At 39.8% G+C, this 18377-nt stretch overlaps 1 protein-coding gene across 1 annotated transcript in view; it reads right to left on the reverse strand.

The window, feature by feature from the left end:
- Positions 1-2720: 2720 nt before the first annotated feature.
- The window catches only part of METTL8 (methyltransferase 8, tRNA N3-cytidine), a 123409-nt gene continuing 107752 nt past the window's right edge, over positions 2721-18377 (reverse strand). Inside the window, exon 11 of the mRNA XM_077751198.1 lies at positions 2721-2756. The gene's annotated coding sequence lies outside the window, so the exon portion shown is untranslated. The remainder of the gene's footprint in view (positions 2757-18377) is intronic.

The raw sequence follows: 18377 nt of genomic DNA on the forward strand, positions 1-18377 counted from the left end.
GATCCTAAGCCCACAAACCTAAGAAGCTCAACAAACCCAAGTGTAAGAAACAAGAGGAGAACTACACCAAAGCACACATCCAGCAAAAAGAGAAAAGTCTTAGAAACTGCCAAAATAACAAAGATAGGAATGACAGTAGACCACTAAAGTTCTTGTCTGAAAAAAATGCACATGAGAAGACAATGAAGCAATGTGTTTAAAGTACTGACAGAGGGGCTCCTGGGTGGCTCAGTCTGTTAAGCATCGGACTCTTGATTTTGGCTCAGGTCACGATCTCACAGTTTGTGAAATTGAGCCCTGAGTCAGACTCTGTGCTGGCAGCATGGAACCTGCTTGGGATCTCTCTCTCCCTCTCTCCCTTTGCCCATCCCTTGCTTACATGCACATGCACCCTCTCTTTCTCTCTCAAAATAAATAAACTTATTTTTAAAAGTACTGAAAGAAAACAAAAAATAAAACAAACAAAAACTTGTCATCCTAGAATTTTATACCCAGTGAAAACATCTTTCAAAGTGAAAGGACAAATAAAGACTTCTTCAGATATACAAAAGTTGAAAAGATTTGCACCAGCAGATCTGTACTACAAGAAATGCTAAAGGACATTCAGGAAGAAGGAAAATTATACCAGTTGAAAATCAGGACTGCATAAAGGAAACAAGAGCACTGTAATGGTAACTCGATGGGAAGGTATAAAAGACTGTTTTTGGTTGCTCTTTTTAAAAATGTCTTTAAAATATAATTGATTATTTAAAGTAAAAAGAACAGGTTATGGGAAATAATTACAATAAATGTGAGTTGAGAGTGATGCTACAGGAATGACCTGAAGCTACAAAATAGCAACAGATAGTAGGAGTTTTAAATAAACCTGCTTGTTTATTCCCTCAGGCAACTTACAAAAGAAGCCATTTCTAAGCCCTTTCAGCATGAGTTTGATCACAAAGTAAGATGATTACTTTTCATCCGATCTTTTTACCACTTCATACCTTGAGTATAGTGGTCCATATGCTCACAGTTCCTCTGGGAATAAAACTCCATTTTTAATAAAGCCCATCTGGGAAAACTGGAGCAGCTCAGAGTCCTGTTTTCATTCATTTCAACAGAGTCATTTAAAACCTAAATTTAGGCTTAGTTTCTAGTACAAACACTTCCTTTTTTTTTTTTTTAAATAAATTAGGAAGGGGAGGTAGAAGTATCTTTTTAATAGCTAGAGGCAGACTTTTGGTTTTGGGGGGGAGATCATATGCAGCACTGCTAAGTACGCCCTTTCTCAAGCAACTTGAGGTAATGGAGGGATGGAGGGGAAAATGGACACAATATTCTGCGGTAAAGATAGGATAGAGGGAGAGCTCCTGGGTGGCTCAGTCATTAAGTATCTGACCTCAGCTCAGGTCATGCTCTCAGGGTTAGTGAGTTCCAGACCCACATTGGGTGAGCTCAAGCCCAACCTGGGGAGTCTCACTTCAGGTGAGCATGAGCTCCACTTGGGGTGAGCTTGAGTCCCATTTGAGGTGAGCTCAAGTCTGGCTTGGGGTGAGCCCCACTTCTCTCTCTCAGTCTCTCTCTGGGATTCTCTCTGGGATCCCAGCCCCTCCTGGGATTCTTTCTCTCTTTGCCCTTTGCTCACTCGTGTCCTCTCTCTCTCAAAAAAAAAAGATAGGATAGAGGGTCTGGATTTGTAAAATGATCTGCATTTTCCTTATTCTCACATACGTCCTTATTGGAAGCACCACTTTGGGTCACTTTTTTATAGCCTCATCTTTTTGTCTTTTTCCCAAGAATGTGGACCTCGTTTCCCCAAGCAGAAGGATGACTCCTTGATGGAAGGGGCCCCCACTCTAAAAGTACAGCAACTGCTTCATGGTAGTTTGGCAAAAGGAATAAGGAGAAAAAAATGCTTCATATTTATTTAAAAATAAATGGGTTAAAAAGTGATTGTTGGTAGGGATCAGTCAGTGGTTTGGACAGGGTTTGAGAAGAAATTAGCTATCATTTGGTACCTATTTGTTTATTTTTTCCAGCTTTATTGAGGCAGTATTCACAAATAAAATTATAAGATATTTAAAGTGTATATCGTGATGATTTCATATATGTATACATTATGAAATAATGTAACATGCTACTTAATAAAATAAGCAGGTAACAAGATAGTGTATAGTGTGGAAAGAAATATTCATCAAGCTGAGTGATGTGATTTTAGATGTTTTCTCCTTGTTAACATGTGTATGTTCTACTTTCTTTATAAGATGTATGTTTTATTTACAAAACTAGGAAGAAATTACACAAAGGGTTTTTTTTAATTGAATAAAATTTTGGACTCTCATTGAGAATTTGTACGGGATGCTCTAAATTCTCACCTGTTTTCAATGGTTCAGGGGCGTTCTTACCTGAGAGAGGTATGTGAGCACATTCCCTTCCCTGGAAGATAAGCTGCTCTTCCAATAGCCCAGGCAGCTCTTGCAAGAGTGAAGCTAAGGAATCCTCATGAAACCAACAGAGAAGTCTCAGGAACATTGGAAACAACCTAACAGTCCAGTGTGTTATATGAGATTTTTAAAGTAAATCATGAGTGGCGCCTGGGTGGCTTAGTCGGTTAAGCGTCCGACTTTCGCTTAGGTCATGATCTCGTGGTTCGTGGGTTCGAGCCCCGCGTCGGGCTCTGTGCTGACTGCCACCTCAGAGCCTGGAGCCTGTTTCAGAGTCTGTGACTCCCTCTCTCTCTGGCCCTCCCCTGCTCACGCTGTCTCTCTCTCTCTCTCCTAGAAATAAATAAAAAAAAAACATTAAAAAAAAAATAAAGTAAATCATGATACCTCCAGATAAACTAGAATATTTGCAGGCATTAAAATCTATGTTCATAACAACATTTAATAACATGGGAAGATGTTCAAATTTTAGCATTAAATTTAAAAATTTATATGCAGCATTACGCTATTTGAAATGAGAATTATATATGTAATTTAATTTCTTAAAGGAAATAGACCCAAATATTAATAAACCTTATCCCTGGGTGATAAAAATATGAATGATTTTGGCTTCTTTACTCCCTTCTCTGTTCTCAAAAATTTCTACCATGACTTACTTTTATAATTAGAACACATACAATGTTATTATTATAATTATTTTTAAAGAAGTTGGCTTATAGAGCTGGAGAGTGGTTCACTGCATGGGCCTTGAAGCCCATGTGTGAATGTAAATCCTGGTTCTGCCAGACAGGCAAGCCACTATCCTTTTTTGTGCCTCAATTTCCTTGTCTTAAAATAGAAATGAAAGATAGCACCTACATTATAGGTGATTGTAAAATTAAGTTATTTAATTCATAATAAAGTGCTTAACACAATGCCCGGTGTAGAGTAAGCACCCTGAAATTACTCTATTATTACTATTACTATTATTATTATTATTGTAGGTTAAAAGTTCTAGCCTCCTATTTACCAGTTCAGTTATTTCAATAAAGACTGTTTTCTGAATATAATCACAGACCTCCAAGACTCAGCAGGACCTGAAGACACTACTTATTGCAAAAAACCCTAACAAATTTTCTTGAGAATCAGGTATTTAGAGCAAACTAGTTAGAGACCAGTCTCTGTCTGCTTTTTCTCTTTCTTGATGGCTTTAATGTTGCAGGTGTGATCACTGACTTACAACTATTTATTTGTAGAAGGCTAAAGGAGCCCTCTTTGAATTTTTCTTTGGTGAGCTCCAAACTTAGAACTATATCTCCACTTCCCAGAGTTTGATTTGATCTGGTGATCCAAATTTGAAGAGATTCCATGTCCAAGGTCACCAAGCTAATAAGGGGCAGATAAAGGATTTGAACTTAGGTGTACCTGGCTTCACACTTCAGCGTTTAACTTGTGTCTTATAATGCCTTCTAACTGAAAGAAGAAAAGCTTAACAAAGTCCATTTTATCCATCAAAACCAAATAGTGGGACATAGAGAAGATCAGTTTGCTTCCCATTTCTTATTCTTTTTTTTTAAATATTTTTTAAAAATTTATTTGTAGGAGAGAGAGAGAGACAGCATGAGCAGGGGAGGGTCAGAGAGAGAGGGAGACACAGACTCTGAATCAGGCTCCAGGCTCTGTGCTGGCAGTCAGCACAGAGCCCGACGCGGGGCTCGCACCCACGAACCGCGCGATCATGACCTGAGCGAAAGTCGGACGCTTAACCGACTAAGCCACCCAGGCGCCCCTCCATTTCTTATTCTTAAATGTCATCAACATAAAATAAATCAAGACCCAGAACAGCATCAGCGCAAAGATCAGTTCCTGACTCTAAAACAGAGCACAGAGCAGAAGAGACCTACTTCCTTCATAAAACGGAGCATGAATTATAAAAAAGGCCCCATGTGCACCATGAATTGGGCTAGAAATCTGTGTCCCAGTGTCATTATCTTAGGGAAATCAATTTTCTCAGTTGAGGCAACAACTCTAGGTGAGCGTGTAGGAAGGGAGGGGTAACTTGGTGCTCTGAGAGCCTGGAGTTTCCCTAGCTTCTGCAGCACTTACGGTCCTTGCTATAAACCCGTCTGTCTGCCTGTTGTCTGTATCCCTGTCTGCCTCATAGTATCTCTTTGATATGTCTTGTTCTTGCTTTAAAACTAGAATGCCATCACCTCTGTGAAGGCTGCACCACTCTCTCAGGACAGCTAAACTATTCCCCTCTCTACTGAGCTTACCAGCCCTGAGCCTGTTCGTTCCTGACATTGCTTCTCACATTGTGTATGGTTATCTTCTGTCCTGTCATACTCCAGTTAACTCTTTGAGGTCAAGGGTTACAACTTAATTTTTAGGGTTGGTGTGAGAATAAATTGAGATGATGTTAAGTAAAGTGATAGATTGTGTCTCGTACATAATAGATGTTCAATAAATGTTCTGCTTTGTTGGTTCTCCCACTTGTAGACCCAGGACTCAGAGCAATTCCTTCAAGGCCATGGTTACTAAGCAGATTTTTCTTGAATGAGTGAATGAGGAAATTAACGAATGATTCCACCTCATGCCTCCAGGGCTGATGTCACATCTTACACTGATCTATATCCCTTCAATATCCTCTTTCTTTTATTTATATCCTCTGAAATATCTGTAACAAGAACACTGGCCACATGGCTGGGTACAGTAAATAATTTGATTGATTTTCTCTTGTTGCAAAGGATATTGATAGATGGACCATTTACCTCTGGGGCAGCTACAGGAAACACATCCTCTATTGTCTGTTTCATCTTGAATAGACTGAAATTGCCAGGGGTCTTAGAGAAAGAGCTTTCAGTCTCTCTAGTAAAACTTTAGCTTAACCCACTTTCCAAGGGCTGTTTTCCTTTTTTTCCCCCTAAACAGCAAATAGGCAATATAAACTCTAGAAGAATAAGCCCTCCAAAGCAAGAACTCTGCTGAAATCCAAGAATTTATTGTTATGATCCTAAGTAAGCCCTGGAAAGTCTCATTTATTTATATATCCCTAGCACCAGCTTAGTATCTAATACATAGTAGGTATTCAAAAAGCATTTTCTTAATAAATGAAGTCCCTTTTGAAGAAATAAACAGAAGTTATGAACTCTACAGTATAATTTTGTAATGGTCTGTGGCTTTAAAGTCACACAGTACAGAGGAGAGATGAAAAACTAATTCACATATCTGGATACCATTATGCAAGTATAAAAGCATTTTCCCACATGTTATATAATATTATTTACATAGCATTAATTGAACCCCTACTGTATAATAATAGGTGATTTACATATCATTGTGTCAAATCCTAACAGATCTTGAATTATGATAATGCCCATTTTATAGTTGGAAAAAGTAAGCTGAGATGAGCTAAATGATTTACCAATGCCACAGATTAATAGTGATCCCCTCTACACCCAGTTAAAATGTGAGCTTCAGAAGGTTGGCCTCTCTAGCACCTAGAACAGTACGTGGCACAGGGTAGATGCTATATAAATATTTGTTGAGGAAATGTTGAGGTTGGATGATTCCAAAGTTTTCATTCTTTCCATAACATCACCTGCTACCCTGGAAAATGGTCTTTTGAATCATCCAGAGAAAGTAGTACATTTTTTTACACCCATGAGGAACTGAAGTTGTGGGAGATGAAGTTAATTTGCTTCCAGCTTACAAGGATGGCTGGGCCAGCACTAGGACTCAAGGGTCCGGTTTCCTAGCAGTATCTCCTGATGGTCATTCCACAGAGAAGCCATCAGGAAGGGACAAGTTGTGGCCTACTTCCTTTCCCCAGGAAAATCCAGGGAGCCTGGCTTAGAGTTACATCCAAGATTTTCTGCCTAAAAAACCAGAAGGCATCCTAATTTTGGAAGAAAGTGATGTTCCCCAGTAGATGGGTGGATATTTTGGGGTTACTTTTTATTATACCAGAATCTGATGTTTTCCGATAGGGCTAAGACTTTTTTTTTTTTTAATGTTTTATTTATTATTGAGAGAGAGAGAGAGAGAGAGAGAGTGAGCAGGTGAGGGTCAGAGACAGAGGAAGACACAGAATTAGAGGCAGGCTCCAGGCTCTGGGCTGTCAGCACAGAGTTCAACGCGGGGCCTGAACCCACAAACCGTGAGATCATGACCTGAGCTGAAGTCAGACACTCAACTGACTGAGCCACCCAGGTGCCCCTAGATAGGGCTAAGTCTTGTGGTGATGTCCAGCCAGGCAGTGGAAACCTGATAGTGGCTACTTTATCACACAATTTTTTTCTTTTAATATAACATTACTTTTTCTCAAGATTTTAAGTAATCTCTACACCCAATGTGGGACTTCAATTCACAACCCTGAGATCAAAAATCCCATGCTCTGCTGACTGAGCCAGCTGGTACCCCAGTCACATCATTTTAAATAGCCACGGGCCTTGAACTTTTCAAGGAAGAGATGTGTATTCAATTAAACATCTTAAGGTTATACAGACCTCTTAAGGTTATACAGACCATCTTAAGGTATACACACACACACACACACACACACACACTCACACACACACACAAATATATATACAAATATATACATATGGCCAAATAGACTTTTTTCTACTTTTTAAAAACTGTTTATTTATTTATTTATTTTGAGAGAGAGAGAGAGCGAGAGAGCGCGCAAGCATGATAGCAGGGGAAGGGTAGAGAGAGAGGGAGAGAGAGAATCCCAAGCAGGCTCCTTGCTATCAGCGCAGAGGGCTTAAATTCACAAACCGTGAGATCATGACCTGAGCCAAAATCAAGAGCTGAATGCTTAACTGACTGTCTTCTCTTTTTTTCATTTTATTTTCAATACTAAAAAAAAAATGTGTATGCAGATCCTACTGTTAATATAAGTTAGAGGCTATGGCAACTCCTCTATCTGTTTAAGTGCCCAACTGGGTATGACCCAATTCTGGGTATAGTATAAAGTCAGTAAGTAAATATATTCATAAATAAGTAAATGTGTACAATATTTCATACAGCATTAAAGAGGCCACATAAAAATAGGAAAACATATACCAAGCCCACAGACAATCAAATAAACCTATTATTATCTGATATAATGAACAATGAGTTTTTATAGCTACAGTTAAGGGAATAGCCCATCTCAATGTCATTTCTTCCTTGCTTCCAATCTTTCCTCTTTTCTTCTTCCTCTCCTTCTTGTTTTAATCTCCAAGTGTTTTGCCCATTAATCGTTTCAAAGCATCAAAATCCACGGAGACAAACCAGAGCAAATTCTGGTTATATTCACCTCTGGAACCTGCAAACTGAAGTTTCTCGCCACAGCTTGCACAAGAACCGTACAAACTACTCCTGGTGGGGAAGGAAGTCATTGACCTCAGAAGCTCATGTGCTGACAAAGGCACGAAAGAGAAGATTACATGTGGTTATCATAGCACACAGACACGCCTTTTGTAGCTGACACATCGGCCCCTGTATTGTCACAGTGTTTCTGTTGTACGCCCTTCAAAGCTAACTCTGAGGACGCCATGGAATACTGGATCCATGTTTGCTTTGGCTATTGTTCCATTCCTCATCTCCACACTTAATAACTCCACACTGTACAGTGAAATACTTGGCAAGCAAGAAAGAAATCAAGCCTGGGTGCCAGGGGCAGCTCTTGTCGTTGAAAAGGATCTGTGACTATCTCTTGCCCTTCTCGCGCCTCCTCAGTGCACTTTTGCTCTCCTCTAATTTTTCCATCTTATACATCTTTTATTGTTTTCTAAATATAGACATGCTAAAACCTCAGTGGAAAGACCATCTATTGAAACCAGAGTGATAACAAGTAATGTGCCCAGCAGGCAAATCGCAAAACAAATAGAGGGTGCACTCAGCACTTTTGCTTCTGCTGCACAAAAGAACCCAAATAAGGCTCCTGGAAACATGGGTTGAGTAATCAAGTCCTTTTCCTGGATGTACAACAGCACAGCTTTGGGAGATAACGAATTCAGCTCATGTAATTGTACACCCGCCTAGAAGAGTAAAAGGAAGCACAAAAAGAGGAAAAAAGGAGAGTGGGCCAAACTTTTAACTGCTTGCCTCCTTCTGCACCTGCCATGACTTGCAAACATAATATCGTGTCCCAGCTGGCCACTTGTCCTGAATTCTGAGACCCCAAGATACCCATTGCCCGTGGAATTAAAGAATTACAAATGGAATTTTTGCACCTGCAAAAAAAAAAAAAAAAAAAAAAAAAAGATAGTGAGAGAACTTAGAAAAGATCCTTTGAAACATTTCTATCACCCTTGTCAGGCTGTTTTCTGCCCCTGGTGAATACTAACCAGACATATGAGTAAGGACTCCAGAGGGCCATTTGGCTGTTTCACTGAAATTAATTTTGGTTCCTACACATTAACCATAAAGACACGCACTGGCTGCAGGTGTGCCAAAGCCAGCATCAGAAGCAAACCCAGCAAATTTTGCAAAGATGGTTAATGACTCCTGCAAAATTAATTTAAATTGAAATAGGATAAGAACATATGGAAAAGATCAATCATTCCCCATTTTGAGTGAACATTATTTTAGCATGCTAAGATTTGATATAATTTTCTTTCTTTCCCGTAAGGGTCAGGATGTACTCACACCCTAAGCCTTTTTGCAAAAGAGAAGTTTTTTTCTCCCCAGGAAAGAGGAGCTATGTATTTTATAAATCTTTTTCCTTGTCTAATGCTGAAACATTCATCTGGGGCTCCACAAACACTGATAAAAAGCCCTTCCTGAAAACCTAACTCTGCTTTTGGGGTAATTATGCTTTCCTAGTGTCTGGACACTGGTTCTGGCTTCCATTTAGAATAAGATCCTGGCCCACTTATTATGCATGTCCACATTAGCCGGACGGTTTATAGAATTTAAATGTGAAATGAGGAGAAAGCACAGAGGCAATCACAATAGGATGGAAAATATAAAAGAAAAATATTTTTCAAGTGTTTGGAAGGAAATGACTACATTAACAAAACCCCCACAGCCACATATTCACACTCTTGTACTCCCATTTCATGTGCAAAGCCATCTCCAAAGTTCGGCTCCAGTTTCTCTGGGAGGAAAAGAAACAGAAGTAGGCACACCCATTCGAAGGGACGGGTTCACAGAGCAGGAGTTACACCAGTGCACTCTCGTCTCCATAGACATTCTTCTAATACTATTTATAGTTTCTTTTTTAACCTAGGTTACTTATACCTTGTTCCAGGGAATATCCCAGGTAACATTATTGATATAAATCCTCATCCATATCATCCACGGATATTTACTGATATTTATTTAATGATATTTATTCATTCTTCATTCAATAATATAAATTAAGATCTGTTCTGTACCAGATACTGTGTTAGGCATGAGGTAGTGGATGATACAAAGAAGAACAAAGATTAATCCCTATTCTTTTTTTTTAATGTTTATTTATTTTTGAGAGAGAGAGCAAGTGAGCACATGAGCAGGGGAGGAGTGGGCAGGGAGTGTGTGGACAGAGGATCTGAAGCAGGCTCTGCTCTGTCAGCACAGAGCCCGATGTAGGGCTCGAGCTCACAAACTGCGAGATCATGACCTGAGCTGAAGTCGGGCTCTTAACCCACTGAGCCACCCAGGTGCCCCAAGTCTTGTCCCTATTCTTGAGGACCAGGTAATTTAGGAATAAGACCTATATGTAACCCCCTCAATTTAAATATAGCAACATTCTTCATGCAAAAATGATCTACTGATTTTTTTTCTCTCTTTTCACTTTGGATTTATTTTCACATATACTTATTGGACATCTATGATGTACCAGGCAGTATGCAAGGAATTGAGAATATAAATTGGGATACAAAAATCCAAAGAAGAATTTCAAAACAACATTCCATAACTCTTGGGACGGCAGAAAAGAAGTCAGAAGACATCTATTTGTAAATATCTGTGTCAGTGGAAGTGGAGCAGAGAACTAAGAAAATACTAAGAACTAAGAAGTAAGAAAAAATCATCATTCCTATGTGGGTTTGGAAAAGATCCTAAATTTTGTGGAGCACAGGGGGGGAAGAGGGAGTAGTGAAGAACTAATGACTGTCTAATTCAACTTTCCTCAGGCTTATGTTACAACTAATCCCTGAGTATTCATTAGCTGGGGGCGGGAGGTGGGGAGCTGGTGGGGAAGTTTAAATTCAGATTCCACTAGCCGGGGTTTAAACATAATTGTACAAAATCCACAAAAGAGATAATTTTGAATTAGCTGTAATTATTTGTAAATAATACAACACAGGGAAAGAAAGGGGACACCAGACAGCTAGAAAGCATAGGCCCCAAGAGAGAAGGAAAGCTGAAGGAGAGTAAAATAAAAGACAAAATCAGATAGTAACAGACCAAAAGAATAGCATCCTTCTTCCAGTCTTGCTGATTAGAATCCTGGTGTAAGCAAGATTTAACCAATTGGTGTAATCAGTTTATGTACTCCATCTGCCTAGATAATCCCTATGGAGCTGTGACCATGTTCTTGTCATCATATCTCCAAACCTCAGCACTGCACCTGGCCCAGAGGTTACTGTTGGTTAAATAGATAAGAAAGTGAATCAAGGGGTGCCTGGGTGGCTCAGTTGGTGGAGCGTCCAACTCTCTTTTCTTTTTTAATGCTTATTTATTTTGAAAGAGAGAGAGAGGGGCGCCTGGGTGGCTTAGTCGGTTAAGCGTCCGACTTTCACTTAGGTCATGATCTCGCGTTTCGTGGGTTCGGGCCCCGCGTCAGGCTCTGTGCTGACTGCCAGCTCAGAGCCTGGAGCCTGTTTCAGTCTGTGACTCCCTCTCTCTCTGACCCTCCCCTGCTCACGCTGTCTCTCTCTCTCTCTCTCTCCTAGAAATAAATAAAAACCTTAAAAAAAAAAAAAAAGAAAGAGAGAGAGAGAGAGAGAGAATCCTAAGTTGGCTCCATGCTGTCAGGGAAGAGCCCGACACAGGGCTCAATCTCACAAATTTAAGATCATGAGCTGAGCCAAAGTCAAGAGTTGGATGCTTAACTGACTGAGTCACCCAGGTGCCCCAAGCGTCCAACTCTTAATTTCAGCTCAGATCATGATCACAGCGTTGTGGGATGGAGCCCTGAGTCAGGCTCTGTGCTGAACATGGAGCCGGCTTAAGATTCCCTCTCTCTCCTTCTGCCCTTCTCCCGTGTTCATGTTCTCAATCTCCTTAAAATAAATAAATAAAAATAATAATAATATGAATCAAGTGAAGAAGGTAGAAATAAACATGCACGTGTATTCATAGGAGGCTCTAGTTCCATCTCCTAAGTTTTGGTATATCGTATCTTCATTTTCATTATCTTATTTATCATTTCTTCTTTGACCCATTGGTTATTTAGGTACAATGTTGTTTAATTTCCACACATTTGTGAGTTTTCCAGATTTTCCATAGCAAAATGATAATTTTTTTTTATTTCTGAGAGGGAGAGAGAGAGAGAGAAAGAGAGAGACAGCATTAGCAGAGGAGGGTCAGAGAAAGAGGGAGACACACAATCTAAAGCAGGCTCCAGGCTCTGAGCTAGCCGTCAGCACAGAGCCCGATGTAGGGCTCGAACCCACGAACCATGAGATCATGACCTGAACTGAAGTCAGACGCTTACCTGACTGAGCCACCCAGGTGCCCCACAAAATGATAATGTTAAACATCAGTTTGGGAAGCCCAGTATGAGCACGATTTAGTGAGGACATGAGGACACAGATTAAACACAAGGTTTCCTGGTGACCTCTGCCCAGAATGAACTCATCTATATAAACCTGCCCTCCAGCTCTCCATCCAGAGAACACAGATGTGCTCAGCAAGTACATATTCTTCCAAATTACAGATGAGAAATATATGTCCAATTACACATGGTACCAGGCACGGTGAGGTGGGTGAGCCATTACATGGCAGAATCAGGATCCTGGGCAGGATTCTGAGCTTAGGTTCAAATTCCTATTCTGTCATTTTTTGGCTTCATGATCTTTGGAAAATTACTTAATCTCTTAGGTTTCAATTTCCTCATTTATAAAATGGGGATAATAGTAGTGCCTATCTTATTAGGTTATTGTAATAATAATAATAATAATAATAATAATAATTCATATAAAACACAGCACCATAGTAAGCTTTCAATAAACATCAGCCAGTATTTTTTTAAGTTTGTTCATTTATTTTGAGAGAGACAAAGACAGTGCAAGTGGGAGAGGGACAGAGAGAGAGAGAGAGAGAGAGAGAGAGAGAATCCCAAGCAGGCTCCTCGATGTCTGCACAGAGCCAGATGCAGGGCTTGAACTCATCAAACTACGAGATCATGACCTGAGCTGAAAGCCAGAGTTGGATGCTTAACCGACTGAGCCACCCAGGTGCCCCAGCTACTATTACTGTTGTCAGTTGAGCCCTGAAATCTGAAGCTTTTAATATCAACTGTGCTGCTGTATCTCTGGGTCCCCACTGAGTAAAAGAACTGGAGCCAGATTTCTGGGTTTGAATCCTGCTTCTCCCACGTAATGGCTATGTGATCTTTATCAGATTATTCATCTCTCTGTGTCAGTGTACTCATCTCTAAAAGAGGGTTCATGAAGACCCTCACATCGATATTATGAGCAGATGGATTAACATAGGTAAATGTCTTTATAGTAGTGTCCTATTCATGTTAAGGAGGAACCCAGAGCTAGCAATAATGAGATTTAAAATTGTCTTAAGGAAGCAAACAAGAACCAATGAAGAGAAAATGAAACAAAACAGTTACAAATTGTGAAAAGTGCTATGAAAACAGTAAAATAGAGACTGAAGAGGGGGAACTTAATTAAGATACTAGATGATTAGGGAAGCCTTTCCTGAGGAGGAAACATTTGAGAGAGCTAAAGGAGAAAAGGATGAAAAGGATTGAAAAATATCCTAATCTCAATCTTACCAAGAACTGAGGGAATAACCTTCCAGGCATGGGAATGGGAGGTGCAAATGGCCAAAAGTGCATTTCAAATGAAATTCCTATCAATATTTGTAACTGTGTAATTCTCTTTTTTTAAGGTTTATTTATTTATTTTTTTTTTGAGAGAGAGAGAGAGACAGAGAGAGACAGAGAGTGAGTAGGGGAGGGTCAGAGAGAGAGGGAGACACAGAATCTGAAGCAGGCTCCAGGAGCCAAGCTGTCAGCACAGAGCTTGACATAGGACTTGAACTCACGAACCATGAGATCATGACCTGAGCAGAAGTCAGCCACTTAACTGACTCAATCACTCAGGTATCCTACAGTTGTATAATTCTTTGCATAAATACATCATATTTACAGAAACATGGTATAACATGGTTAGACATGAGAACATGGGCAGATACACATGTCTGAAACCTGGTGGGCATATCAGTGAGCTATGCACATGTGCTATAGTGGCATACAAATGCGTACAATTTTATGTAAGGGGGCACATGTAGACCTGAATTTTCATAAAAGACTAATGCACACCTAAACTTTCCTAATTAGCGATACATTTAAGACATTCAAATAAAGGTACAGAAGAGGCAGGGGAACTCTTAATTTTAAGCTTTCACAAAACCAAATTTACCTAGCAGAATGAGTTGATAGTGACCTGCTTCCTATGTGTTAAAAATGTTGCTATGTAACACAATTGGGTTTGCATGTTGTATTTAGCAGCGTATTTCAATAATTTATATATCTTATATATATAATCGCAGAAAGAAATGGCTGTGAACTTCTAAAATAATCTCACTAAACTCTCAGTGTCACAGAATTGTATGAAAAGCACCACTGCAAAAAGACCCCAGGTGGGAAAATATTATCACTGTCCTCCATTCTCTCCCCATTGGCTAGTTTTGTTTCATTCAGTCATTTAACATTTATTGAGCCCTATGTTGGTTATTCTTCATCTCCTGCCCCCTTCTTTGTCTGATCAGTTCTCTCATCTGCTCTGCACTGCTTAGTGCCCTGGAAGGTGGGAGGTGACCTCTATGGATGGCATCATTCAGGATCCTTTGCCCTCTGGCTTTTGATTCTCTACAGCCAGTGGGAGCACAGAAGAAGATTAAAGGCAGGTTGTCTCCCTGCTTGGTTCCCCAGTTCTGGCTGTGACTGGGTCCCTCTATAACTAGAGCTCCTGCTTGCTAATCCTCTAATGTGCCTCCAGTGCTCACCAGCTCTGGTGACATCATCTCCTCCCCTTGTTTAGGCTGAGTATCAACTGCTCCTCTCTGTTGCTAATCTCTTGATGCTTCAGTATAGTGGATTTCCTGCCCATACTTCTATAAATTGTTCCTTTGTTAACATTTGTTCAAAGTCCAAACCAAGTAGATTTTCTTTTTGCTGCTAAGACACTGACTTGGACATGCCTCTGCTATGTTATAAACCAGTCCTGTCCAATAAAAGATATAAAGGGTGTCACATATATAGTTTTAAACGTTCTAGTAGATTTTTTAATTTTTTTTTTTATGTTTTATTTATTTCTAGGAGAGAGAGAGAGACAGCGTGAGCAGGGGAGGGTCAGAGAGAGAGGGAGTCACAGACTCTGAAACAGGCTCCAGGCTCTGAGCTGGCAGTCAGCACAGAGCCCGACACGGGGCTCGAACCCACGAACCGCGAGATAATGACCTAAGCGAAAGTCGGACGCTTAACCGACTAAGCCACCCAGGCGCCCCCGTTCTAGTAGATTTTTAAAAAGCAGATAAAATGAATTTTAATGTTTCGACTCAATGTATCCAAAATATTCATCATTTTAATGTATAATTAATATGTGATCAATATAAAACTTTATCAATGACATGTTTTACATTCTCTTGTTCATATGTCAAACTCTCTATTTTATACTCAAAGCTTGTCTCAGTTTGAACTTGTCACATATCAAATGCTGAATAGCCACAGTTCTAGATACCATGTTAGGGCTAGACATACAGAGATGAAGGATACTGTCCCTACATCACAGAGTTGATGGTCCAGTAAGAGTGACAGGGAAGCAAATTACTACAAAACAATGTAGTAAATGCTTAATTAGTGCTATGAACAAGATCCTATGGAAGTAGAGCTCTTTTTTTTTATTTACAAATAGTTTATTGTCAAATTAGTTTCCACATAACACTCAGTGCTCATCCCCACAAGTGCCCTCCTCCATGCCCATCCCCCTCTCCCCCCCACATCCATCAGTCCTCAGTTTTTGTCAGGAAGTAGAGCTCTTTCTAAACACCAGTGGTGTTTAGAGAGAGGAGACAGTAGTAATACTTGAGTGGATCCTGAATGCTGATTAGGATTCCACCAAGAAAATCAAGTGAAGAGGATAATATGAGAAGAGAAAGAATCCTTGCCTTTCCATCTGCTCTAGCTGTTCAGCTCTGCTTTGTCTCTACACCTAAGATGGGTATCCTGACCACCTAGGGTACACTTGGGTCTTCCTTGTTATTGTGGTCCAGATTCGGGTGGATCTCCATAGTCTTAGCACAGACTCTGGAATGAGAAGTTTTCGAGTGGAACTCAACCAGGAAATAGCGGAGAGGGTGTTGGTGATATATGTGTGAGGAAAATGCCTATCAACAGACATGTTGAGAAAACCTGGATCCATTTTCCTACAGTAACGTAAATCTGGCCACTGACTGGCTTAGTTGGTGCAGGTTCCTGGGCACAAAGCACAGCTGTAATTCATCTCATCTGTTTTCTCTGCTATTCAATAAGCATTGCCACTGGACTGATATTAGAACTTATTTGTTCCAATCCTTTGGAGATGCTTCTTTTGTTGTTGTTTTTCATCTATCATCCTTAGATGAACCCCATTTCTCTGGTGGTTCTGAGGATTTAAGGACCAAAATTGACCTTCCCAAAGTCTGTCTTACATGAAAATTCTACTGCCATTAGCCAAATTTGTCTGTCTTTTCCCATTTCAAACACAGACTCCCTATAGGAGAGCTCGTTCTTATCTCCTATCTGAGAGACCCTGCTGGTTCTCTGCCCTTTGAACAGAGGATATAACTTAAGTGACATTAAAGGAATGGTCATATCTTTCATGCCTCAACTCACCTTCTCTGCATACTTTGTTAGATATTTTCGGAAGATTCATCTGATTCTCCTGAATCCCCGACTTCTGTTTCCTAGCATAAAAGTATTTCACACATATAACATTAACAAAATAGAGCCCCCACCTTTCAAGCCTAGGGTCTCAAATGAGGTTCGCCTTTAGCATGTTAGGAAATGATGCTTCTTAGGAAGCATCTGATGCTCTTTAGGAAGTAAAGTACCTACTGATCTCTTTGGGTGACTCCATAGTGCTTAAAAGCTGGTGATATCAGCTTAATAGATTGATTTTGAAGGATACCCAAACAGTAATGGGAGAGAAAAGGAGGATAAGGCACTATTCTTAGATACTAAAAAAGAAGTATGCACTTAACTCACACAAACATTCTGGCGCCTTTCTGTATGAGCAGAGCTCTGATTTCCAGGAGGTTGGAAAGCTATGGCTGTTTACATCCTTTGTCTGCCGCAGTCAGATGGTATACACTGTAGCCTTATTTTCCTTGTCTCTTTAAATCAACCGTAAATCATTTTCAATGCCGAGCTTTCCACAAAAATTCCCTGTGGTTTCTTTCGGTCTCTCACTCCAACTATCATATTGCGATTCCCATTGGCAATAATGTCAGCATCTGTTCTCCATACCAGCACTATTTGCAAATACTTTGAGACCAAGTCCTTGATTACCACTCAAAAGTTCAACTTCTGTTTTCTCAGAGCCAAAACACATACTGTAATATCCAGTTTAAACAGTTTCCAATCCTCATCTGGGCAGTAGACTTCTTCAGTCCTCCCATTATCCATATACATTTTTTTCATTGCTCTTTATTCTTTTCCTTCAATTCGCTCACTGTATATATAGATGATCAACTTCGGTCTTGAACATCACCAACTTTGCCATTCTGAGCCATGCTTCCTTCCCTCCCAAAGGATCTCTTCCATCCATGATGTTGTAGAATCTAAGACATTCTTTTACACCCAAAGGCAATTTATTTATTTATTTATTTAAAATGTCCTTTATTTTAAGTAATCTCTACACCCAATGTGGGGCTCCAACACATGACCCTGAGATGAAGAGCTTCATGCTATTCCAACTTCATGCTATTCCAACAGTCAGGTGTCTTCCCCCCTCCACCCTCCGCCAAAGGCAGTTTATTGCTGCCACCTTTTTGTTTTTCCTTTGAGTGGTCTAAGTTAGATCTCAGTATGCCAGGAATCAGGGCAACAGTTGCACACAAAGAATCAATTACTCTTAAAGAGAAATTTCCATGGCGTGCATCTGCCTCTCTTTCATCTTTCTGGCTTAAGACAGTCACAATTTTGTTTGTTTGTAGTGTGCGTGTGTGTATATGGTTTGTTTTTGGTTTTGGTTTTGTGAGTGAGTGTATGTATGTGGTTTGCTTTTGGTTTTGGTTTTGGTTATTTGTTATTTTTCTAAATGACTTGGTTGAACTGTTTCTTCAGCTGAGCCGGGTGTGCCCTTCTGAGAACGGTCTGCAGCCAACATTTTTTTGAGCTGCCCCTTTTGCATAGACACTGTGTTTCTGGACTTCTGAGAAAACACATGCTCATATGCTCATCTGTGCCTATGTACACACAGACCCAAAACTAATATGGAAATTAAAACAGTAATCTAGGGTGAATACTTTACCAAACCAAGCAGACCAAAGAATCACATCTATATTATATAAAAAGCTCTTTTTAAAAAAGTTAATCAAACATATGAATGCATTTATACAAGAACTAGAAGAGATCATATGAATTGTAAAGAAAATCACTACTATCCTTGTATAACTAACACAAAAGCTACTACTAGCCCTAATGCCAATATATTTTTTAAGATTCTCCATGTACCAGATCTTATTCCATATGCTTTACATTTAGAAATCTATTTAATCCTTACAACAACTCTGTTGACAGGTACTATTATTATCCTGTGTAACGATGAGAAA

The sequence above is a fragment of the Crocuta crocuta genome, unplaced genomic scaffold (assembly GCF_008692635.1).
Source record: "Crocuta crocuta isolate KB4526 unplaced genomic scaffold, BGI_CrCroc_1.0 scaffold219, whole genome shotgun sequence".
NCBI classification, from domain to species: domain Eukaryota; kingdom Metazoa; phylum Chordata; class Mammalia; order Carnivora; family Hyaenidae; genus Crocuta; species Crocuta crocuta.